The 25,429-nt window shown below is 34.6% G+C and overlaps 1 protein-coding gene across 1 annotated transcript in view; it reads left to right on the plus strand.

The window, feature by feature from the left end:
• Window positions 1–14,688: 14,688 nt before the first annotated feature.
• The window catches only part of ALDH1A1 (aldehyde dehydrogenase 1 family member A1), a 56,667-nt gene continuing 45,926 nt past the window's right edge, over window positions 14,689–25,429 (plus strand). Inside the window, exon 1 of the mRNA XM_033010301.2 lies at window positions 14,689–15,859. The gene's annotated coding sequence lies outside the window, so the exon portion shown is untranslated. The remainder of the gene's footprint in view (window positions 15,860–25,429) is intronic.

Below are 25,429 nucleotides of genomic sequence, written 5' to 3' on the forward strand. Positions count from 1 at the left end.
AATGAAAATAATATGCTTGCAGAGTGGAAGATGAATTTGTCGTTGTACTCTATGTCTGAGCTTCAAAACAACTGGATCACCACAACAAAGCAGAACTAAAGGTTCTGCTTGCACTTCCTCCACTCAAAAATGAACACCAAAAGCAACACCTTGAGTGAGACATGTAGCACATGCAACACACTAACCATTCTGAGGGGTGGTGCTCACTGGTTGCCACTTCAGCGATACACCTTCCTGCATAGAATTAGGAGCTGCAATTACCAGAGGAGATACCCTGCTGCTGCTGGTGGCTCCCATCCTTCTTTATGCAGGCATGTTCAGTGGAAAGGGTTGGGGAAGTGGTAGTTTTAGCCATTGAACAGTCCTCGCAGTTGCAATGTGGTCATTTTTGAGCTTGTTCAAATAGATGTTAATTTTTGCTTCTGAGTGAAAGTTAAATGAGCAAACGACAATCATTTCTGTAAAAGAATAGAGATGATGAGAAACCAGATAGATTAATCATTTCATGAAAAGTCCAGTCCTCAAGGTTAAATAATTCTGAGGCAAGGGTTTAATAATTGAAAGTAAGTACCTATATGTCATATGAAAAAATACTGTGTCAAAAACATATGGTGAGGTAGGAACCATGAATTTCACATTAAAGTAAATTCAGTTTGGGAATAACAATGGTCCAGAAGCAATCTCTTTGGGAGCAATTGCATGGACAAAGAGCCCTCTCACATACTGGGAGATCCTGGGCCACTGCACTTGCTAGTTTGTTTTCAATTTTTCTTCCGAAGCAAACTACTGATCTGCTTCTGACACGAAAACCAGGTGGGGTCTGGAATATGTTCTTCAGGGTAAAACCTTGTAAAATTGTGAATAAACTGCTCTTTCAGCACAGATCTATCAGGCTTCATTCCTTCTTGTCAACTATGGGTGCCACAGTTACTCTCTGAAAAGAGGACAACAATGTCACTTTATTTCAAGAAGTTTGGACTAAAACTGCATACAGAGAAAATGGCACCTTAAGGGAATGGGGAAGCCACTGACAGTGTGGCTCAAGCCCCTCTGCATTTTAAAGGCTAATCTTAAGCATTGTGGACAAAACCCATTCTGTATCCTTCAATCCTAGGGGCCAAGTTTTCTCTGAAATAGATCATTTAGAGTGTTGTGACGTAGCATGGTGGTTAGGAAAAGGAGAGTTGAGCTTCTGCGGCATGTATCATTCAGAAAGATAGTGTGAATTACTCTATTCTGTCCTGAGTCAGACTAAACTGTGGAATATAGATCGTAGATGGCGGAAAAAATAGAGAAAGGAGTGAGGATCCTCCAAATTCTCTCGACAACAATTTAGTTAAGTAGGAATACTGAGCCTCCTGTCTGAAGTCTTGGAGTGAAGTCCCAAGGACCACGGTTTTTAGATTTTTAAACAGCAAGCCAGCAGTCACAAATCCCTGCAGGTGTTTCATCTTTCTTTTGCATTAGTAAAACAACATTTTGATTGATATTCTGTCTTTACCAAAAAAAATTCCTTATTAGGCCAGCACAGGACTTTGGGGAGAACTCTTCAGCAGGAATTTTGCCTCGGGCTAAGTTCCACCCCCTAAACTAGAATGCAAGGCTGATGCTTCCAAAGGCATGGCATACTTCTTCCTGTGTATTCAGTCAGCCCCTTGACAACTGGGACTCCTTAACTCCTTACTCTGCATCTTTAAATATTGGTGTACTGTACTGGAAATGCATGCTAGAAAAGTAAACAAGTTATTTCTACCTAGTTCTGTAAAATCTAGGTAGTTGGTAAAAGGGTCACAGTACGTTGTGTCAGCCAGCCTTCACTGAAGTCTGCTCTAATGCATCCTCAGTGGATGCATTCCAAGGTGCTCTTATCCTCTAACAAATTCAAATATGTCTAGTCATACTGTAATTATTCTTCATCTCAGTGCAATACAGATCACTAAAATTAAGTACTTCTTGCCTTTTCATTCTGCTCACACTTAGCCTCTATGTAGGAGAAAAAGAATAAAAGATTCCTTATACCCTACTTTGCGTCATTCCTGGAAAAGTCCCATATCCTCAGAGAAGAAATATTGCAGCAGCCAGGTTTTTCTCTTTGAAATAATCCAAAGTCACCAGTTACTCCATTCTTGTAATGTTCACAGACTAGAGCGCAAGGTTGCATGGCTGCAAGAAGTAGTAGATATTTAACTTCAGCATTCAAACACAGATTGTTTTAAATCTCTGGCCATGTCTTCAAAAAGCTTGTGTTGCAGGAGTGCTAGTTTCTATTGGCTTCTATGTATCTCATTATCTCAGTTTCTTATTTACTTTGCTCTGCCACAGATCTCTAAGGTTTCTGATTCACCATAACATTACACTACTTTTATACTGACTCCGCTGCTATGCTTAGCAAAATGAAATAACACAGTAGTGTTATCAATGTTTTAAGAATTTTTACTTTTAAAAGGTTTGACTAATATTGTTACTAAGTCATTTACCATGTAAAAAATAAAAACATGCAGACAAGCCCTATACTGAGTTTGAGACTGGAAACGTACCACCCTGTGAGTTGAAATCAGTACAAAACTTTATAGCTCTTAGAGGTATAACAAAAAGCAGATGCAGAAGACAGTGCAGCAAGGTGAGTAAATCATTAACAGTCTGTGAATATTGCTTTATGAGAAGATTAAGAAACTACCAGATGCTGCTCAAATAAAACACCAATACAATTTTACTCTTAACAGATAAAGAACAAAGTTCATTCTTATTTATATTAGCACCTGAGCTTAAAATGCAGTTAAAATCCTTGCACCACCACTACATCAGTACAATTTCACTGTTATATTATTTATGTAAAGATCTGGCTAAGAGCATGATTTCCAGATATTGCTCCTAAATATAGGCAGTGTTTAAGCTACATATCAACACAAAGAGATAGCTTTACAGTTGTGCTGTGTCTGTATAGTCTTGAATAGGACTCTAGACATTTCTCTTACATGTATAATAAAGACAATCATACAAAGCAACAGTGAATGAGCAAAGAAAAAAGTTCAGATGAAATTTCAAGGTATATATTTATAGTAAAATTGACAGAAAGGATAAAAAGCATTTTCAATAGCTGCCACCTGATTCAACTCCATTCTGAATTTCTAGAAAAGAGTGTTCTAACACCCAGAAATGCAAAAATGTACTTAAAAGGGTTGAGCAAAAAGAAGCTGTTGAAAATGACACAGTCAGGCTCATTTTTCTAGACAGTGCTAAATCTGGTGTCCATGAATTTAAAATCCGGACTGAAAGTGGTGTCTCTTCATTGTCTTCTTCATAGTGTCTTCTGCCATGAGTCCTTATAAATGTGAGGATCTCATCATGACAAAAAACTGGTAGTTTAAAACAAAATTAAAAACATAGATGCAAATAGAAGAGGTATGATGCTCTGACAAACCAGTGTAGCAACTTCTGTCAGTGATGAGACAGTCCCCCTTCCCCCATCTCCGTGTTAGTAAATTCCAGGAGCCAAAAATATTCAAAAGCGTTGCTGCAAGCAGTAGAGTAGGTCATGGTAGGAGCACTTTAGACTGGAAAAATAGTAAATGGCACAAACAACTATTTGGGACTTTTAATCCCAAATTTATTGTCTCTTTTTTATCAGCTTGATGGCAGATACTAGTTTTTTCATTTAATTTTAATCTTCCGTGTTGAGTAGAGAATGATTGTTAAAGAAGTTAAACAATAATCTTCTAAATTAATGTCAATAAAAAGTGTGGTAACATGAGTTCAAACAACCTTCAGGACTTTATGAAGCATCTTCCTTAAGCAGTATGTGTTTCTGTGTTTGAGGCAGGGAATTGTACCTGCACACAGCTGAGGTGAGAGGTTTCAGTACCCCAGAATGAAGGATTTCAGTAGCAAAAGACTGCGAGTGGGGAGGAATCAGGCATCCATTCAACTGTATCTCTTCTGGGACTCCAGGATCATGGAGTTCAAAGAACTAAGAATATTTTATTCTTTAGGTTATGTCAATGTCTGGCTGGGTAGAAATGGGATATAGGAAGCAAGTCCCTATCTTCGGTATCATTACATATCCCTGCCTCCTGACCTTTGGTCAGGTAAGGCAATACCACCTTTCTATTTACATATATTCAGAAAACCTGGACTTTAAGGCTAAACAAATTGTACCCTTACATTTTAATGAGATTGAAAGTCCATGAGTTAACATGTCTTATGTGCCATAGTACAAAGGCAGTTTACTAAATACAGTTTAATGTAAAACAAGGCTGACTGCAGATTCCCTTCTTTTTTTAATTTTTTCCTTTTTTTTAATGTTTTCTTTCTTTTTTTTTTTCCTTAGATGTCTTCTTCAACCTAATGATTTCTAGACATTTTGAAATCTTCCACTCAATAAAACAAACATTTATTACCTATTTAATTGCAACAATGCATTAATAGAAGCTGCTTGGCTACCTGAGGCCCAAACATTTGCTTCATGTGCAAGCATATAATTGAAAATCTGTGGAAGAGTTTGTCTTCAGTAACCCACTCTGTTTTTTTTACTGAGAATGGTCAGTCCTTGGTCTCTTGTTACAGTATTTTTCAAATTAATTTGAAAAGTTTTCTTAAACCAGTGCTCATTCAGAAATCACTCCTCTTATGACCAGAATTTAGAGCCATTAGATTGTTCACACCAGAAAAGTTCACATCCCCTTGCTGCACTTACTTAGTTAAATTAATGATCATCTATTTACCAATACTGAAGAAACAGAAACTTTAGAAACTTTAGCAAAATAATGGAAAAAAAATGGTGACAATGAAATCTAGTGAGATAAAGAATTAGACCCTGTGAATTAAAACCTAGCTAATAAAGCTTTATGCACAAGAGTCCAAGTAAATTAATCAGTACATAATAAATAAAATTCTGTCTGCAGTATTCCACAAATAATCAGCAATAATTAAATGGTACTCAAGATCGCCTTGATGAGAACAAGCAGATTACTTTTATTGACACTTGTAAAGAACTCAAAATACTTTGAATAGGAAAAGGAAGTGAACAGTGAGTAACATTTAATTAATTCGATGGTTCTGAGCTTTTTCAAGATTTAAAAATTCATTGAATACATTTTTATTCTAAAACTTCCACCTGTAATTTTTTTTCTGTGAGAAAAACTAGAAAATTTTTGAAAGAAGGAGGAAAGATATATTTCAAAATGTAATTCCCTATTAAGTCAATAGGTCTGAAGAAACTTAATAGAGAAAAAAATTATCAATATACACAAAAGTCCTTAATTTCAACACCCATGGTGAAACAGAAAATGAGGTACCTTAAAAGTTCATTTGGATTTACAAATTTCACAGAATGATATAAAAATTATAATAATTGTTGTTAATGTGAATATAAAAATAGTCCTAAATGTGTATAAGAAGAAATTACGATGAAGAAAGGCATGAGACATTATAACAGCAAAATATGAGAATAAAGGTAGTCTTTCTGATGAAACAGTTAGATTCTGGAATTCCCTATTAGATGTGAATGTTACAGTGGGAAGAAAGAAAAACAGAACTCTGGTGGTGCAAGTTCCCCATTAAACTGATAAATAATTTTAGGATATATTTAAACTTGGAAAAAAAAATGTGTTTTCTAGGAACTACCACCAACTTCTGTTGAACAGCTTGAGCAGAAAATCAATCAAGCAAAGTCAGTTAAGTAGATGGGTTTGTTAATGTTTTTACTACATTTTATTAGAAAATTAATTTTTCTAATGAAACATTGGCCAACTCTTATCAAACCTTCTCCAATCTCTTACTAGTTAAAGAAGGTATGTGTAAGCCTTGCTTAAGTAATATTTACTGTACAGAAATTGGAATTTTAATGCCCTATAGTAAGTCAAGACTTCTTAATTCTTATGCAATGGGTCTTCATTCTAAGTTGTATTCTACACAACTGCAAAATGACCTCTCATTTTGTCTAATGAATGTAAAAAAGATGAACTTGTCTCTGTTCAAGTTGTGTAAATGCTAATTGATTTGCTAAAAAATGGTTAATTTCTGCTTTGACAGAAATGTGTTTTTATTTTTATTTTGTATTAACAATTCTAAACCAACTATAGGATTTTCTTTCTTTGCTATTTTGATTTCCTTTTTTTCTAATGTCTAGTGACAATTTGAAAACTCCTTGGTCAGCCACTGGTATTAGAGATGTACACACAGACTAACAGAACCAACAGCACAACTGTAATTGAAGTCTGGTCTTTGGTAAATGTATGTTAGCTCAGAACTTTAAGTCTCCCACATTTTGATACTGGCTCCTTTTCTCGCTTACACCAGTTATTTATATCTGTTTAAGACCCAGTTTACAACAATAAAATGGAATGATAGACAGTAAAAGGAGTAAAAACTCTACACAGGCCTCTTGCTCTTACAACTCCAACTGTCTTTTTTTTCTGTTGGAGGCAGAAAAACATAATCAGAAGTAATTGCTGAGCTTTCTTTACTTGTCCTACTGTTAGGATATCTAGAGTGTTAATGAATGTAACAATACCTGAAGCAGGTAAATGGAAGGATTTTAGGAAAGACAGATATAACCTCAAAAGAAAAACAGTTGCAACTATTGAGTATAGCTCTTTGTAAAATAGTGATTGTAAGGATTAGATTGAGATGTGACTTCAGACACCATCTGAAAAGTGCTACCTACAGCTATTAACACAAAACTAAACTGCAAGAAGTTTCTCTGATAATGTTAAAAAACAAAACAAAACAAAACAAAAATTAAAAAAAAATAAAAACCAAGCCAAACCAAACCAGCCAACCAACCAACCAAACAAACAAAAAAGATTATTAATATTTGGGAATCTGACCAAAGCACTTTTGATAACATAGCATAAAAATCCAACCACATCCACTTTCATTATTAAAAAGCCTAAAGGCTTAATCCTTCCTACATATGCTATAAATTTAAATTATTCCACTGTTAGTCTGGATTTTCTATGTATGGATATAAATTAAATAAGAACTGAGCCCTAAATTATTTTGTTTTCCTTTATTCCAAGGGAGACTGTTTACAAATACTGTCTTGACAAATCCTAACCACATGCATAACATTTCAAATGGTCGAAGTACACTATGAAAGGTAATGAATTTGCAATATAAGACTATTTACTACTGCAATCTTTCAAGTAACTTGAGTAGATTTGAGGGAATTCAGCCATGAAAGTTAGGTTTTGAATTCAACAGATTTTTATCAATGGAAATAGTGAATGGGTAAGAAGCAAAACACTAGAATTTTTACTAAACATTTTGTTATAATCTATTATGTAATGTTTATAGTAGACATTGTATTAATTTATTGGGTTTTCAGGAATAAATGCATTTATATTAAAGTTAGTCTGCAAGATAATTAATTTTAACTGTCATTAATCTAGTTTTGAGGGAGTTTATTTATACTATTTGAGAGAAAACTTAATACAAAAAGTAGTGAGGATTGATCATGTATATACCAAAAATCTACTATTGATACTTTAATCATCAATGAAGCAATTTCATGGAATCTCCATAGTACTCTTGAGAATGACATTTAATTATGAAGGATGACATGATAAAATGTCAATCAGAGAGCAATGTACGTCAGCTGAGTACATAGTCTTAAAAAATCTTTGGGACTCATTCAATATTAATTCAGTCCACATGTTCCCTAGGAGCAGCAAAAATTCTTTCAATGGAGAAGTTCTTTTAATGCAGAAAATAGCTGATCTGAGCCGTTGTAATCAAGCAAAACTTTTCTGATAAAGCAATGGTCTTTGGAAAATTCTTAAACCTGGGGAAACTTGAGAGTTCAAAAAGGTAATAAAACCCCACCCAAAAGAATGACTAAACAGTCAGCTAAATTAAATCTCTTTGCCCAGGAGAAGCTCTCCTTTGTGTTTATTACAGGTAGTCATCACAGAAGAAAACAGCAGCAGAAGAGGTTTTTTATTCAGAAACACTGCTGTCTTCAAAGACAGCAAGAATTAAAAAGGCAGTCCTTGAAAAAAAGCAGGGTTGCTTTATATGAAGAAATAGAAGATAAATTGTCATGTGACAGTCTCTATACACAGCTCAGTCAAACTCACCATGACAAAGTGCAAATACATCCTTCACAGTTAACTCCTCTTTTATTAACAACAAAAAAAGTCAGAAACAACAAACTCCAAGACAGTAATTAACACAAACATTTCCAGGTAGGACAGACAGATCCCACCCACCCTGACCAATTCTGATTGTCACATTCTGGGCATTCCAGTGAATCACCTGCTTCAGAACCAACCTGTCAGCTCACACACTGCCACAGTCTGAACAGTGCTGCACTCCAGGGGCTCCATCCTCTATTCCTTCAATATCTGACACTTCATAAAAATCAGGCATTTTCCTGACTGCTCTGGTGCTGTTCTCCTCAGCTACAAGGGCATGTGTTATAAAAAGTAGCACAATGACTAAAGCATTTCTCATAGAATTGTCTGCTCTACTAATTTTTCAGCATCTGGCAAAGACTCATCCATTATTTTTGCTTTGGGAGCACACTTTTCCAGTTGAATATTTTTATAGGAACATGACTGTGAGTTTTAGAGTTACAGATTTGCTGCTTGCCAACATATTTAGCAGTGTTGTGGCTAGAATTTACCTAGACAACATTTTCCCAGATTCAAATATACAAGTATTTTATAGAAAATTGAACATTTAAACATTTTTCTCTCTCTTAATGAAAATCTGGCTTACAGTCAACATGGAGCATGTGGTAAATGTTTCTATTATTTCTCAGCTAAATGAACATGCTAAATACTTCCTTTAGGGTTGCAGATATTTGCTGCTTACCTTAATTTCCAATATATTTCAAGTTAAACTAAACTACCTTTTATGCTGCATACATGTGATAAAATATGTATGTTATTACTGAGGTGCAACAGACATGTAGTTCATTTCAAGAGGTGGTTTTGTTCTGAAAAACTTTTAATAGTGTACTGTATTATACAACTGTTGCATCTCCTCCAAAATGATATGCAGTTTCACTGTGTTGGACATAGATATTCCTGAAATAAACCCAAAATAAATGACACACTTGTCAATTCACTCATGCCAGACATCATTTAGAGGGCGGACTTGTCTGAAGTCCCTAAGCTCCTGTTAGCTTGACTTGGTGACTGCTAGTACTTTTTACAGCAGAATGAAAACCAAAATTGATGGACAAGTGCCAAACTTGTCCTTCATCCTCCACTGATCTGCAAATGATTGAGTCAAAAGGTGATAAGTGATATGACAAATTCTCCATATGTTAACATACTTCTTTCTCTCTGCAAAGCACATTACCATCTATTGGGAGATATTCAGCTTCTGTGAGCATAATATTTCATTACATTTATGTTTCTCAGGAATCCATACTAGAACTAATGGAGATACAAAAAGTGTTAAAATATTTGCAAACCAGGAAAACACATGCAATCCAAGTAGCAAAAAAACACACCTAAAATATAAATCACTTCTCATTGTAAAGGCCTGACCTTGTTCCACTGCTGGAATACTTTAACAGTAATGTGACTAAATTCATTGAGTTGTGCTGATGTAAAGCTGGTATGACATTAGCTTGAGGCATAAATCTACACTGAGTGTTGATAACTATTTTAGAGCTTTCCATGCTCCAAAGCTAGAAAAAGGAAGATATAGAAAGAGCTTACAGGCAGTGAACAGACATAAAACCTGGGAACATATTGACAAATCTACCTCATTCAGGTAGTCGATGCATGTACTAATGGGTAGGGTAGTCAGTACAGACAATTGATAGCATAATTCATGCAGGACATACAGGATTAGTGTAAGTGGCTGCTAAAATGGCTGACTGCTGTGGTGTATTCACAGCTGTCTGAGCACTAACACCCATGCTTGACAACCTTGGTGAAAAAAAATTCATTAAGGTGTTTAGTGGGCTTGTTTTCAAGTTCAAGCAAGTGGCTTATACTTGCCTGTTCCTTTGGGTCTACTCCTAGAGTGTTGGCTGCTATAGAGCTGCCTGGATGACTGGCTCAAAACCCTCCTTTCTGTGAGTATGGAAATTCATTCTGTGTCACATGAAGAGTGCTAGGAAACCCCTGTTTCCTAAAGTAACAGCTTCAGGAAATTCCTTCTAGCACACAGTGGTAGAAAATAAAAAAAAAAAAAAAAAAAAAATGTGGCCTGTGGCAGCAAAATGAAATCCCTTATAATCTAATAATTAATCAAAAATTGAAGATGCTGATTTCTATGCAATCTTCATTTTAAAAAGAAAATTCAGATTTATTATCTACATAGCCTCAGCAGTTATAAAACCCTAAACTGGATAATGCACACTTGTTACAGTGATTTTTTTCATCCTCTTCGAAGTCTCAGGCAGATGCCTACTCATAGACACTCACTGTGTTCCCACATGCAAAGTTTTCAGATAAATGCTTTTTTTAGTAAAATGTAAAACTCAACATAAATGTGGTTGCTGAGTAATCACAATATCAATGGGATTTTGCTTAACTGGAAGCAGGGTACATGTTAAAGTGGGGTGCTGTTATGATGGGGTTTTTGCTAATAGAATTCCAGATAAATTTTTAATACCATTACTTATACTATGTAGTGCCTTTTGAAAGCAAAATCTAATTCTGAAGTGATTTGCTCAAGATGTCTATGACAAGTATTATACAGAAAACATTGTTAATGGCTTGACTTTACATCCTTCTTTTCAAAACACAAATTTTGTTTGAATAACTTGAAGATAACACAAATTAAAAAAAAAAAAATCTTTGCTATAAAGTGGAGGAGTGACTAATTCTATATTATTCAGTGAAATTCAAGTTGTAGTGTAGGATAGATATAGGTAAGCATGATAGAAATTTTTTAGCTGGTGCAACTTCATTGATTCCAACGCATATGAGTAATCTGAATGTAGTGTGTCATTATTTACCCTGTGTGATATAAGTCTTTCCTTTTTTCCTACATCAGGATTACACCAAAAGTGCACATTTTTCTTTCTTTTTTTTTTTTTTTTTTTTTTCTCTCTTTTTGGCATGAAGTAATTTTGTGTAAGTTGATATTTGGGTTTTGCTTCTATATATTTTGGAAAACCATTTATTTTCCAAGTTGTTGATTTTTATTTTTCTGCAATCATTCCCATTACTTCATCAATCTGGAAAATGACAGGCAACTCTAAGCCTCATTTTATCAAGCTATTCCAGCAAGCAGACTGGCAAAAAGTGCAAGCTGGGGCTGTATATCTTCCTTGTATCTTCAATTCTCTCTCTTCCTAGACCCTGACCCAAAGTACACAACACTTATAGCCTTTCTGAGAGCTGGAGAGATCGAACACTCAGTGCCTAATCCTAGGGCACTCTAGTTTCCAAAGTCTCACAGCAGTTATAAACCTACATTTCTGGCAGCCTTTTCTTCCAGGATACCCATGGTCATAGCAGTCTGTTCACTTAGTCAAAGAAGAGTGATACACTAATCTAGACTACTGAGACAGGACTGTCTGCATTAGCTTTGTGTAAATATATAGCGTAATGTATTCATGTAACAGGTTTAATGTCAGTTCTCTGTAGAGTATTGCCTATTTTTGCTGGGACTCCAGCCAAGTTGTCAGCATTTTTTCCTTTTTCTTCTGTTTTCTCATTAATACAGTTTTTCAAATGACATACAATATTCATCTGGATTTATGAATGTGCGTAGAAGCCTCTTTGATAAGGGGAAAAAGTGATTATACACTGTAGAAGACCCATTTTGGAAAGATAAATTAATTTATAACTTTGTAAATCTGAAGTTTCTCATTTACTTATGTGTGCACACAAGTGCAATACAGATGGGTCTGCAAATTAAAACTGGCAAAACCAGAAACCAACTGTTCTTTTTTTTTTTGTCCTTAAAAATCTCTGTGTATTATTAGTAATTATTGGGAACCATGGATTTCTTACTTGTGTGTTTTCTAGTGTGAAGCGAAAAAATGTTGTCATAAGCACAGATGTGTTACGTTCTAGATAATCAAGTATAAAAATATTAAAGCCATTGCCTTTTTGGCATCCTGTACCCAATTGATTGCCTTTGACTCCAGGCAACACTGTATGTTAACTATAATGTAGTTTCTGTAAAATACTAATCCCTAGTCTAAGATTTGACAGTGAAATGTAACAGCCTAAGCCTACCCACTGTTACAATTTACTTTTGTATTACTGAAACATCACTATAAGATGAAAATCAAATCTACCCCACTCAGAACAAAAGCATATTCTACTGGTTTTACATTATTAAGGACAATAAACTGTAATATATATATTTCTTTTTCTTTTCAGTAATAATTTTCTCTTATTATTTCTTTTTTTTAGGAAATTACAGTAGCAGGGGATGTAAATGACAAATGCTCTATAGCTACATATCTATTCCTCCAGATCTGTTTTCATTTGCTTCTAAACCCTATTAGCAGTTGATTTGTAGTTCCCATGGGAAGCACTGTTTAATGGTAACCAAAATATTCCTTCCATTACTTCTGATTTTTCGATTACAATTCATATTCTCTTTTTTTCTTTGTTTTGTCAAACAGCTCGACTCAGGCACAGATTAAAATAGAACATCTTTAAGTGTACTTCAGTAGCTTCTCAGGCCCATGTGGACGTGGATATACATGCATGTCCACAGAAAGAATATTGCTGTAATTGTAGAAACACATGGTAACCCTACACAGTAACAGCATGTTCATCTTATGATCTATTGCAGGCATACCTGTTTGCCAGTTCTGCATGTTAGTGCCTTTGGGTGCCCCAAGTCACTTAGTGATTGCAGACACAGGTGCTCATATACTTAGCACCCAGGATTCAGGCTGTTTACTATTTGGCTATGTCACAGAATGCCTTTTGAAAGCTAATGTTTGCATCCCTCTCATAAAACACATACCCTCATCCCTGAAAAAAAGCTGCAAAACACCTCTATTGTTAATGAGATGAATATGTGAGAAGTTTTAGTTATTCTTCCCTATGTGAAGCGATGGATGTAGATGTGTCAAAAATTGAAAAAAATTGAAAAAAATAAAAAAAAAGCAAACAAGTTTGTTGCAAAGCTCTGTGTCTCATTGGCCAAGTTTGTAGTTAAACTTGCATTTGTGCTCAGTCTGAAACAAGGTGCTGTAGGCATCCCGTTTCCTATCCTCCCTCCCCAGTTCTTTCTCCCCTGGGCCGAAACCCAGGCTGTGTCCTGGCACCCTATGCGCCCACCATCCCTCCCCTCACTCTCCCAAAATGTCCGGGGTGGTTAGTATTCATCAGGTCACACCTCGGCCTGTCAGGACGCGGCGCCTCCTTTGCCCTGCTTCAGCCCATCGCTTCATTTCATCTGCACAGAGCCTGGCGACGAGCTGGCCTTGTTAGGCACAAATAACCACAGCCAGCCAAAATGAACCGTCACTTTCCTTCCTGCTTACCTGTCACAATCCCTTGACTTTTGCTAAACCAGCCAGCACTTTTATTAACCCCAATCCAGGCCATGGTACAGAAACAAGTGCCTACAAACACACACTAGCACATGCATGTGCAGGCACATGCAGACATGGAGTCTAGCAAGAGCTTCTGGCTTTGGGCTGAGGGTGGTGGGGGCCAGGATAACACCCCCTGTCCTTGCCTCTCCCACTGCCCTCCTTCCTCCTCTTTATCTCTTCACCACATGCTACCCACAGAAACTCCTCCTCACCCAGGTCTGTTCTATTTTCAGCCTCTACCACCTCTCCACATGTTGCTTTTCCAATATTTTTTCCCTTATTTCCCCAACGTGAAAATTTGACTCCTTCCCTCCCCTCAGTCTGACACCATGTTGCCTTCAACACACTTTTTTTCCTTCAACCTAATTCAGTGACTTCCTTCAGCCTTCACTCCGCCCTGTCATCATCAGCTCTCCCCTTCCACCTCTACTCCACTTCTCCTATTTCTTCCCTAGCTTTTACCACCCCTCTTTCCTCCCGGCCAGCCTGAATTTGATGCAGGGACATGTGTTGAAGAGATGAGGTCTCACTTCTGGCAAACCCTACAGCCTCAGCTGCAATCACAGCAAACACACCCGCACCACCCACTCCTCCTCCAGCAGTCTCCTGTCCCCATCATTGCGCGTGGAGAGAGGAGACCTCAAGCACAGAAATGTGGGATTGTTGGCAGGAGTCCTCTCCTGAAGCTGGACAAAAAAGTACCCCTCTGAACATGACATTGCACACAGTATGTGCACACCTGAAACTCAACTTATAGTTCATACTTGCTCTACATTAAAGTTGGTTACTGTCACTTTATTACAGGTTGCGCTATCAAACCCGATAACTAACCTACTGGCAACAGCACTGTGAGAGCAGACTCACAACATCACTGAATGTATTTAAGAGATTCAGATTTGTGATTTTTAGATAGGAAATCTTCCAAAGAAGGCCTATCAAAAAATGTGATGTAATATATTCTATATAAAGATATCTACATATAAAATAACAAATAACAGTAAAAGTGAGGAGCAAAAACCTCTTCCGCATGAACATAAAATCTAGAAATTACTCTATCCATAGCTGATAAAATAACACAGTATTTTTACACTGGGATCATTCAGTTCTACCTTCCTCTTTGTACGTGTGCCTATTTCTGACTCCATAAGGAAAACTACACTTAAAACTGTTTAGCACAGTACAACAAAACCTGACATTTCCCTGGCATTTTTTTGTGATGCTTAGAAAGAACAGGCCACTTTCTTCCATGAGTAGTTTACATGGTATTTTCTTGGCAAAAATAACTACATCAATGAATTTTGGGGTACATGCGGTAGAAAGCTGTTGATAGCAGAGCAATAGCTGAATTTTGGAATCTGAGCTGTTCTCCAGTGGGTGCTGAAGTATTTTCTAACAAGAAGCAAGAATCTGACTTCAGTACAATGTTGGATTGCTTATATTTCTTTGGTGGTTTTGCAAGGCATCTTTGCCTTTTCTTGGAAATGAAGGGCAAATCTGCTGTCAGGCCCTTCTTCTCCCCTATTTTTCAGCCTAACTGTATCTGCACCTCCTCCCCCCTCCCTCCTTTTCTTTTCCTTTCTCCATCCCCTTTAAGTTGTAATTCAATCTCTTCCAACTCATGATGTCTTTTCTCTTTTTGGCACTCCCTCCACCCTCTCTCTCTCATTAGTTTAACTTGAGTTAATTAGGAATAGTAGGCAGCCCTCAATCTGTTATGTGTTAAAATAGAACAATCCGAAACAGAGAGGCACAGACACAGCTATGTGATTTCATTGTCTAAGGGAGACAGAAAACCAGTGGGGATTCTCTTATCTAGACTAACATCTTCCCAATGGTTAATCTAACTGGATTTAAAATGTTCCACAAATGCAGATCTAGGATAACAATCTTTCCATGTTTCCTTTTCTTCTTCTTTTCTTTTTTTTTTTTTTTTTTTTTTTTTTTTTTATTTCATCATTGGCAAGAATGAGTGAATTGGATTGACATGAGGTGATAGAGGAAGAGAAATAGTCTACACGTCAAAATGACAATGTATATTACATGGTTAACAGAATGAGTGGTACGTGCAATGGCTACGGGTATTATCATCTGCTATGTTGTACAATAAGCTCCTTTTTTTTCCCAAGTGTATCATCAAGATCACTCTCAATTCAATGCAGATTAAGTGTTTGCTTGAAGGATCTCTTTCTATGAGTAATATCACTTGATAAATGTGGAACTGAAGTAAGAATCTAAGTATTTGCTTGTTGCTGTTACTGAATTGTGTATATATAGAGGTCATTCCTGGTACTCTGACTATAGTGCTGATCACAGACCTTAGGGCAGAGTGTGCTGTGGAAGTGAAATATAACAGAACTGAGAAGTCAAGCCCTGATTGTAAAGGTAAGGCCTTGCAATTTTGATTGACTACATATAGTATTGTCTGGATGAAATGCGTGCTCAGGAAAGACAGGTTTAACTGTGCAACTAATACAAAGATACATGCCTATATAAAACATATATAAGTCTATGTGTTCTTGTGTGTTTATTTATTTATATCTAAACCCATAAATACATGAAGTTTAAGCCTTCAAAGAGAGATGTGTAAGAGTCATGGACTATCAACAGCCAGATTTACGGCAATGGTTACATTAAATTGCAAATTTTGTATGTATGTGCCTGCATGCATATGAAGATGTGTGGCAGTAATTAGTGTTAATAATTTATCCACTAATTAGCAATTCTAATGCAAATATGCTTTGAAATTAAAAAAATTCCAGTGATCTTTTTGAAATCTGATATCCAGGAAACAGAATGAAAAACCTATTTGAAAAAAGGGAAGAAAGAGACATTGAAAGTACTGCAATCAAAATGTCATTATATATGTTAAGAAAAATTAATTTCCTTTCTGAAAAAAACATCTCTATGACAGAGAAAACAACAGACTAATGGGGCACAAAAGGAATGTGTAATGAAAGACAAAGTATAAGCTTCATTATCAAAACATAAAAGAATGTTAAAGTGTTGGAGAAGATAATATCCCCTTAAAAAGACATCCTTGACATTTTCTCTTGGGGGTGTGTGAGGGAATTTCTAGCTGGGCAGAATCAACATAAGACCAAATATGGAGATGTTGCACTAAGTTCAGCAGTTTTTTATAGTTTATGATTAATATATTGGTTATTCATTTCCCAAAATATTGGTACAATTATGTGCAAACTGTATTAGATCCAGTGAGGAGAGACAGATTTGACCCTTATAAAGATCCTCTATTTGATCTTTTTTTTTATATAGTAATACAAAAATGCGGTGATGTGTGTTGGTCTATTTTACACCAAAATGAAAAATACTTTCTTTTTCCATGGAATTAAAAGAATTTACAGTAATACCTCTGTTTCAATATTGATAATTAAGACTGTTTAATTTGCACAATCTTTTTCTCTCTCTAAGCATTATAGATCACAATGTGAAAACTGCATAAGAAAAAGGTATAAATGTGTTTTAATAAAAATCCAGGGCATTGTAAATCTATACACTAGCTGACATTAATGATTTTATGCAGTTTTGACATCTGAGATTATATCAATTCCAGTTCTACATGGATACTGAAGCATTTTCAGGAAGCTATAAAACACATATGAACTCACACATAAAGCCATTTTTCAGTCAGAAAGTAAAATAGTAAGGAAAAATAGTAAAACTAAATTAATCTATTATCTCTTCAGCAGGTATCTAGAAAATGCATGCCTTTAGAAAGGCAAAAAATATTCTACCACATATATAGTAAATATACTGGTGATTTTACAAGAGTAAACATATTTATCCCCCACATGCAGCAGATTAGAACCATGATTTCTGTCATTCCTCAATGCTTTTCCCATGTAAAGCTGCTCTGCAAGCTCCTGAAAATGATCCGTGGCTGTAACAGCACACTTTTCAGTGCAATGCACACAAACCCCTTGTCTTCCATCAACATACATACTGGTATGGCAAGAGTGGGAGAAAGATAGCAATGTGGTCTAAGAACCACTTTAATACATAGTAAACTAGGGCAAGTATTTGTAATGAGCTGACTCTAGAAGATTGTTATGTAACATAAAGAGAAATCTACAATGATGAGTGTTTTCAATTCACTGTTATCTATGAAATTTAGTCAGGACAAAGTTTCCACAGCAAGCTTGGTTTCAGCCATACTGAGTATGAGACTTTGTCAAAGCTGCAGAAATGCAGGATCAGATAATATAAAGCTACAGAACTAAGAGCAAAATAACTTTTAAAATACACAGGTAATGCAGGGGTGTCTGTGTCCTGTGGGATTTAGTGGCACATACCTATTCATACATGTGGGTATCTAACCCAAAATATTATAAAAGCATAAAGCCAATAATTTTTTAATTTATCCTTTAAGCAACACTGTTTCAAGTGGATTAATAACTTTGGTAGTAAAAACTGTTGTAAATCATTTTGGTGTGATGACAGTTTATCATTTGTTGTTAATGTTTATGTTTGTATTGCAGTTGATTTTGCCTTATTCTTGAGACATAAAGAGATAGATTCAGAAAGATAATTATATATATAGGATGCAACAATGCTATTTTTTTTTTATTTTATATAATGCTAAAATTCACCTCAGAACTAAAACTCAGACTCAGAAATATTTTAAAATACGTTCCTTATATGTTTAGACAGATTGCTAAAAATACATAAAAACTAATATTGCTGCTTAGACAAAGAAAGTCAGGAAAACAGAAAAGAGGCACTGAAAGCATAAAGGCAATAGAACTCACCATGTTCAAGCTGTATCAGTTTAATTCATGTTCTCAAATAATTTGTTTAGGTTAAATATATAATAATATTAACTATGATCAGAGTTATTTTACATGTTATCCCAGGAATATGCAGAATATTAATCGGATTGCTAATTTCCTCAGAGGCCAGAGTTTCAGCAGAAAATTTTGTTGGTTAATAAGCTTTAATGTGTAAATAGGAACACTGGAAAAGGATTTAGATAGTCAGGATAGCTTGCTGTGTACAGAAATATGCTACAATTTTGGGTTATGCTCCTACAGTATATTCCATCCTGCTTACTATTACGTTTGGCAAGAAATTCAGATATTAATTAAATCTGTACCTTTAAATGCATTTGTGTTGTTGGACTGATGCTAAAAATGTATGATATATTGGACAATGAGGCCCAATATTAATGCTATAAATCTAACATTTTCTCATAAAATATTAACTTTTAAATTGGGAAAAGACTTCCTGGGGTTTAGATTTGAACAGATTATTTTTGATATCTGAGTGAGAATAGCAGAGTTGGGAATATGCATATCTTCCTCCAACTTCACAAATGAAATGGAAAACATTGGGAAAGGACTGCAAGGTTCCAGCAGACACTGGAACCACCCATACCTGTAGGTGAGGAAGCTGCACTCAATGACAACATCATGCACAGACCCTCCCACTGTAAATAATTTACTTCCACTGACAAATTGCATAGCCCTTTCTTCTGAAAGACATTTCATTTTCATAAAACAAACCCTTATTTTATGGAATAATGTGGATGTCATATCTCTAGCTTTAAACCTGATGTAATACAATGTTATTTTAACTTTTAAATGATGTTTAGTTGCTATTGGGATGAGGGTGTTTTGTTTTTTGTTTTAGTTTGGCTTTTTTTCTTCTATTTTTTGACTGAAAAAAATAGAGGTATCTAGGCAAAAATTATCATTAAGAGTTTGGATGGTGCCTGTGTCTCAGGTGACAGTATTTTCTTACTTCATCTCCATACAGCAGCAGAAAATTTATAAAGAAAATATTTTCATCTTTTATCCACAGATATTTCAATGCTTTTATATTTTAATCATGGAGAGAGATTATTAGGACAAAAATCAGACAGATTTTTACTGTAATGGAGTCACCCATCCAAAGTACCCTTTTCTTTTTTGAATTCTGACCATCCCTTTTCATAATCACTCCATTCTTAATTCACTGCATGGCATCACATAGAGTCTGTGCTTCTGCAAATGCTTACCATCAGGCAAAGCACTTTCTAGCATGAATATTCATGCTGAATTTTTGGCATTAGTTGTCCACCTACAGGCACAAACCTATTTGACAAAATGTCTTTACCTAATACTCAGTTTAATATCTTTTCTTGATTGTTAGCATATTGCTTAAACATGAATTTGAGTAAATTAATTTAATTTGTCTTCCATTAAACTTCCATTAGCATTAATAAGTTTTACAAAACTAGTAAATTTAAGAGCCCTAAGAAGTACTACCTTTTTAGATCAAAGCAAGCAGCTTTTCTTTTTTTGTGGTCAGTTCTGGGGAAAAATTAAAATTACTTAGAGAACTTTTATTTGGAGGTATTTGTGAAGCTATGACATTCTCATGTGTTTGGAATTTTAAAAATTTTTCCAAAACAAATTGCAATGACTTATTTTAAGAAACATTCTTTGTGGTCTTTGTATAAACTGAACAGTGAAATGTTGTACAAAAATACATAGCCTTAAGAATATGTTGTCAGTCTATATAATTTAACTAACTATATTTCAGTTCATGACAAAGTTATGGCTTGGATAGCACAGAAAGAGAATAGTTCTGAAATGACTTATCAAAACTTGATTATTTTTACGTTCACTGCTGTAGTTTCCACAGAGGCAGCATGGTCAGATAACTATTCCTTTACCGTCATTAAAAAACAAAATAAAGCAAAACAAAACAAAAAAAATAGTAGATTTGTTGTTGACTTGTATTTAAATGCATTATTTTTACAGATGTAGCTACACTAAAACCAGACAAAACACTATAGTGCAATCTAATAAAATGTTCATATTATTTTGTTTTACATGCTGTTACAAAGAGAAGAAATGGGAAAATAAATCATGAGACTAATATTGTCAAAACAACTCATGTACTTTGTCTTTCAGAGCTTCTTACATTCCTTCCATCCAAAAACTGCTGTCTATGATTAAATATTTTTAACTGTATTAAGTGAACTGAAAATTTAATTCCCTAAACACTAAACATTTCTTGACTGTGAGTAGTAAATCTATTAATAAATTTACTTACATACTAACTGACATCTTAATAGTCCCCTTTGCCTTAATATGAACTTTCAAGACTTTTCAAGATAGATGAACCTGCTCTCATTTTACAATTGTTCTTCCTCTTCATTGCAAATTACAGCACTTGAATCTCAAGTAATTTCTTTGCAGAGGACAGACATTCTGTAGTTTTTCTAATAATGATCCTAAGTAGAAAGAGAATTTTCTCCACTTCTTTGCAGAAATATGATAGTATTTTCTTCCACTATTAATTAAGTATCCTTGGCAATTCAGGACATTTTATAAATAAATGAATGAACAGACAGGTTTCTGTTCCAAAGAACTTACAATCCTGGGAAGATATTAGACAGATATTGCACAGATATTACACAATTATTACAAGTATCTTTTTCATTCTTTTTTTTTTTTTTCATTCGATTTCTGACAAGAAATCAGATACAAAAATTTTGCTGACAAACTGAAGGCTGAAAGAGCTGGTGTTGATGAAAGACTGAAAAGGGCAGTGAGTTGTGTGAAAAACAGACCACAAAGTGTAAGGATTCACAGATGGTAGACTCCATCCTGATACTGTAGTTGCATCAGTGCACAGAATTACTTGTGAGAGAAGAACAAAATGGAACATATTTTAGTACACAGCATATTTTAGCTGCCAGATTTACCACTTACACTTGTAGTGTAGTGGAGTGATGTAAAACAAGACAGAGAAAAAGAAGATTTATAAAAGGACCATGAAAGAGAAAGTGTGGAGTTTCAGTGTTAGAAAGACAAATGAGAACTCTTGTATGGCTTCAACCATGGTGATTAATTGGTTAGAGTAAACCGGAAGAAAACTGGTTTTAAAAATACGTTTGCAGCAGCTCAAGTGCCAGCTCCCAACAACTGACTAATTTTAGTGGCTTTGGGAGCATTTCACTTCAAAAGGCACATCACAGAGGTATGGAGGCTTTTGCACTGAAAGAGAATGTGAATTGTCTGCTTGTGCTCTCACTGAGGTGGTGAAAGGAGGATTTGACCATCATTAACTTAAAACGGGAAAATACTTGGAGTGCAGAATAAGAAACAAAAATTTCCTGTTGAGGTCTTTTCTAACAATTTTGATCACATTTTCTTAGCTTGTTTAAATAGTTTAATATCTATAATTTTCTTTGATTCTAATTAATATATTAGCCCACAGTAGCTAAATCTTCATCTCATCAAATCTTTCTTTATCTTCATTAGTGTTCTAAATTTTAGCTTCTTTGTAGCTTGATAATCTCTCCCCAGTGTTTCACCCTTCAATCTGTCTCCTTTTTTATCTCTGGGTTTGGTAAAAGTTTTCATACTTTCTTATGCTGAATTAATACAAAATTCAAGGTGAATCTTTGAGATAACATCATAGTTTTACTTAGTTTTGAGTTGAAATTCTAAATCTTTCTTGGCAATGATAGGAAAGGAGTAGTTTTATGCAAACTGCATCCTGAGAAAAACAACTGTGAGTTTATGTTGCTTGTGAAAGACTAAATATTGTCTCACACGGCTTGCAAAACTCCTGTGTCAGTTGAGTTTGACAAGCTAACTAAACAAGAAAGAGTAACAGTATTTTAATTTTTCAAGCCAAATTTATAACTTTAGCTGTATGCAACTTGGTTTTCAGGGAAAAATTTTAAAGACTAAATAGTAACTCTGCCTTTGACCACTCTCTCCTGCCTTTGACTCATTTTTGCCTCTCTGCTTTCTCCAGAATCTGCTGATCATCCAGGTAAATTTCAGTTTATTACTATCATTGTCACCACCCCAGAATACAACTTTGAGTTATCATCCAGGTAATGTATAATTTGTAGAATTTTTTGAGTGATGAGTATAAGCGTAATTATTGTACATAAAATGTAACATTCCCACTACCAAAGCAATACATCAAAGTATATGTATTTGACAAGCCTCAGCAGGATGCTGAAAAAAGTACTAAAATGTTATAAACATGTATCCATTTTTCTTGGGAGTAAGAAACCTTGATGTTCACAGCTCTCATATACTTCCTTACACAAAGTGACAGAACCAAGAATTTTTTTTTAATTATTCTGTAAATTGTGCAGTCAAACCAAAATAGACCTAATTTTATTTTAAAATGTTACAAAGATATTAAACTTCTCAAAGATTTGCTTTAAAGGTCCAAATTTATTTATTTTCTTGGGACACATTGGCAGCAGCAACCAGATGATGTTACACATCCACTGATGATCAGAGCAATCTTTAGAGCATTAGCCTAAACTTAATCAAAATACATGAAAAGCAGTGTGAGACTGAGAGGTACTTTTCACTGTTTAATGTGTTTATGGAAAGAAAAACAAAACACACTCCACACCTCTCCAACAACAACAAAAAATAATTAAACAATGGTTAGAGGGAAAAATGGTTTTGTTGTTTCTGTTTTATTAGAAATTGTGTAACAATCTGAAAATATTTGCAGCCTTTTTTTTTGTCAGAATTACAATAAAGTAGTTAAGTACTGTGACATTTTATTGGGCTACGCTATTCTGAGGTCAAACATTCTTGCTCCTTAGAGAAAGGATTTTTTTTTTTTTCCTAGTTTTCTTCTTAGAAGGGACATGAAATATTTATTGAATCAGTCCCTAAAAAAGTGGATTTAGTTGTGTCAGTATGTACAATAATCTACATATATATATACAAATAAACATACATGTAGGTCATCCACAAAACATACTTCTAATTTTAGATGAAAACTGAATAATGTCACACACCATGTGTAGGGATGTGGTTTAACTGTAAGCTTGGCTCCTTCCAAGATTTATTTTTACTCATTTTGCACTTTTAAATCTGATGGTTAGCATGTTCCTGTAATAAAGCAGGAAATTAGCTCCCAGAGTGTATGTTATTTATCTGATTTCTCGTACTAGGAAGCTATCATCAGTTTTTAATCCTCAGTTCAAGGGATCTTACAGAAATTACTAATATACTTAAATTTTGTGACAACACATACTCCTTTTAAAATGTAATTATTTAATTAAATTGTATACAGGACTTAAAACTACTCCTTCACAAGACAATGGGAAATCTCTTGACAACATTCAATGGAAACTAGACTAATCACATTGTCTTTTTAAAAATCATAGTCAAGTGTTTTAGCTGTTAATTCTCACTTACCAGTGATGCTAATAAGTAGCATATGTACAATATTTCTACCAACAAACACATGAGAATTAGATTATAACCATGACAAAGTAGAGAAAAATGGGAATTACAAATGACAAGCTAATGTAGTCAACTCACTACATCTAAATTTGAAATTAAATTATAAACTATAGGACAGGGGATAATGTCAATCTTACTAATTACCTTAAAATGAGAGTAAATTCTAACAAAAGGGAAACAGAGACATAATGTGCTGCAAAAGTTTTATTCTATATTGGGATTTGGATTCTGAGACCTAGTCCACTGGAGCACATCTATGCACAGATCTACAGTCTGGTTAAAGTCCACTTTTCATTAGAAACACCAGCTTCTGACAGAATCCACAGCAACCTTCCTGAAATTTGCAAACAAAGAGAGGTCTTGCTTCATATTGGTTGTTTGTTTGTTTAAGTTAAACTAAACAGTTGGGAAACAGAGGAGTTGAAAATCTGTAAAAACCTGCCATTGGCATTATAATACAAGGAAAACACTTCAGTGTCTCAGTTAATTTTGAAATGCTGCATAATGAATCACTCTGCAAAGTTATTTTTTATTTCAAATAACTCATATTACTACTGCAAATATGATTCTTTCCTAGCATTTCTTATTCCACTTCAAATGTTATAGAGGTGAGTTTTGACCTCAGGATTGCTTATCTGTATGGGTGGTTTCTAGCCAACTCTGTAGGATCTTTCTGGGAATAATCATAGTAAAAGCAAGTTGGGGCAAGGGTGGAACAGGATGACACAAATGAACTATTACTGATTTCATATTACTTATATTTCAGTTTAATTGCAACTTCAGTAGACATCCTTTTGATTTCTTCTACTAATAGCAAGTTGCAAACTATGTCCTAGCAGTTTACTATCATGATGCATGGAAAAGGCACACTGGCTCTTGAGTAAAGAGGATTTTCTTATTTTCACTGCAGAAATCTCAGGGTCCAATACATCCTATATTAAAAAATACAAAACTAAATCTTTCAAAACCCCTATAGTTATAATCTTTCTGATTATTAATATCAAATACTAACATTAGAAATAATAAAAAGTGATATAATGGAATTAAAGATTATATATAAAATTATTTTTAAATATGAAAAAACAGGTAGATTAAATACACCTCTGATTTTTTTTTTTTTTTTAGCTGTACAATAACTTTTTTTAGATGCTCTTTAAAACTTTGAAATGTAGAAAGAGGGTTATTTTCATATGTGAAGCTTTCATAACTGAAGAACACAATCACTACACACAGACTTATAAAACACACATAGCAATTATGTAAAATCAGTTGAGCCTGTCTAAAACTTGGCTTTGAAACAAAGGTTCATGGAGGAAATACAGAAAATTACTTGGCAGTAATTGTTGCTAACAATGCAGGTTAATAACTAATGTTGGGTCTGATTCCGATCTAACCCTGACTAGTTTTGCACTTGCATGAACTCTATTGATTCACATCAAATTATTCATGATGTTCACTGATAAGAGCTTTTATCTTTGACCCGTGGCATAAAATTTACTTCTTCATTCATAATCAATTATTTGGGGAAACTTAAAACTATTTAATTACTTATTTTTTGTTCTCATTTGACCTGTGTATTAAAAAAAAAGCTAAAAATATTTTTATTTTAATTTTTAACAGGAATAAATTTGCTGTTCTGACTCATGTAAAATGAGCTTTATTTAATGTCACACTTTTTAAGCATAGCATAGACAACAACAGAATCACAAGA

Source organism: Tyto alba, unplaced genomic scaffold (genome assembly GCF_018691265.1).
Source record: "Tyto alba isolate M040663 unplaced genomic scaffold, T.alba_DEE_v4.0 Super-Scaffold_13, whole genome shotgun sequence".
In the NCBI taxonomy this organism is placed as follows: domain Eukaryota; kingdom Metazoa; phylum Chordata; class Aves; order Strigiformes; family Tytonidae; genus Tyto; species Tyto alba.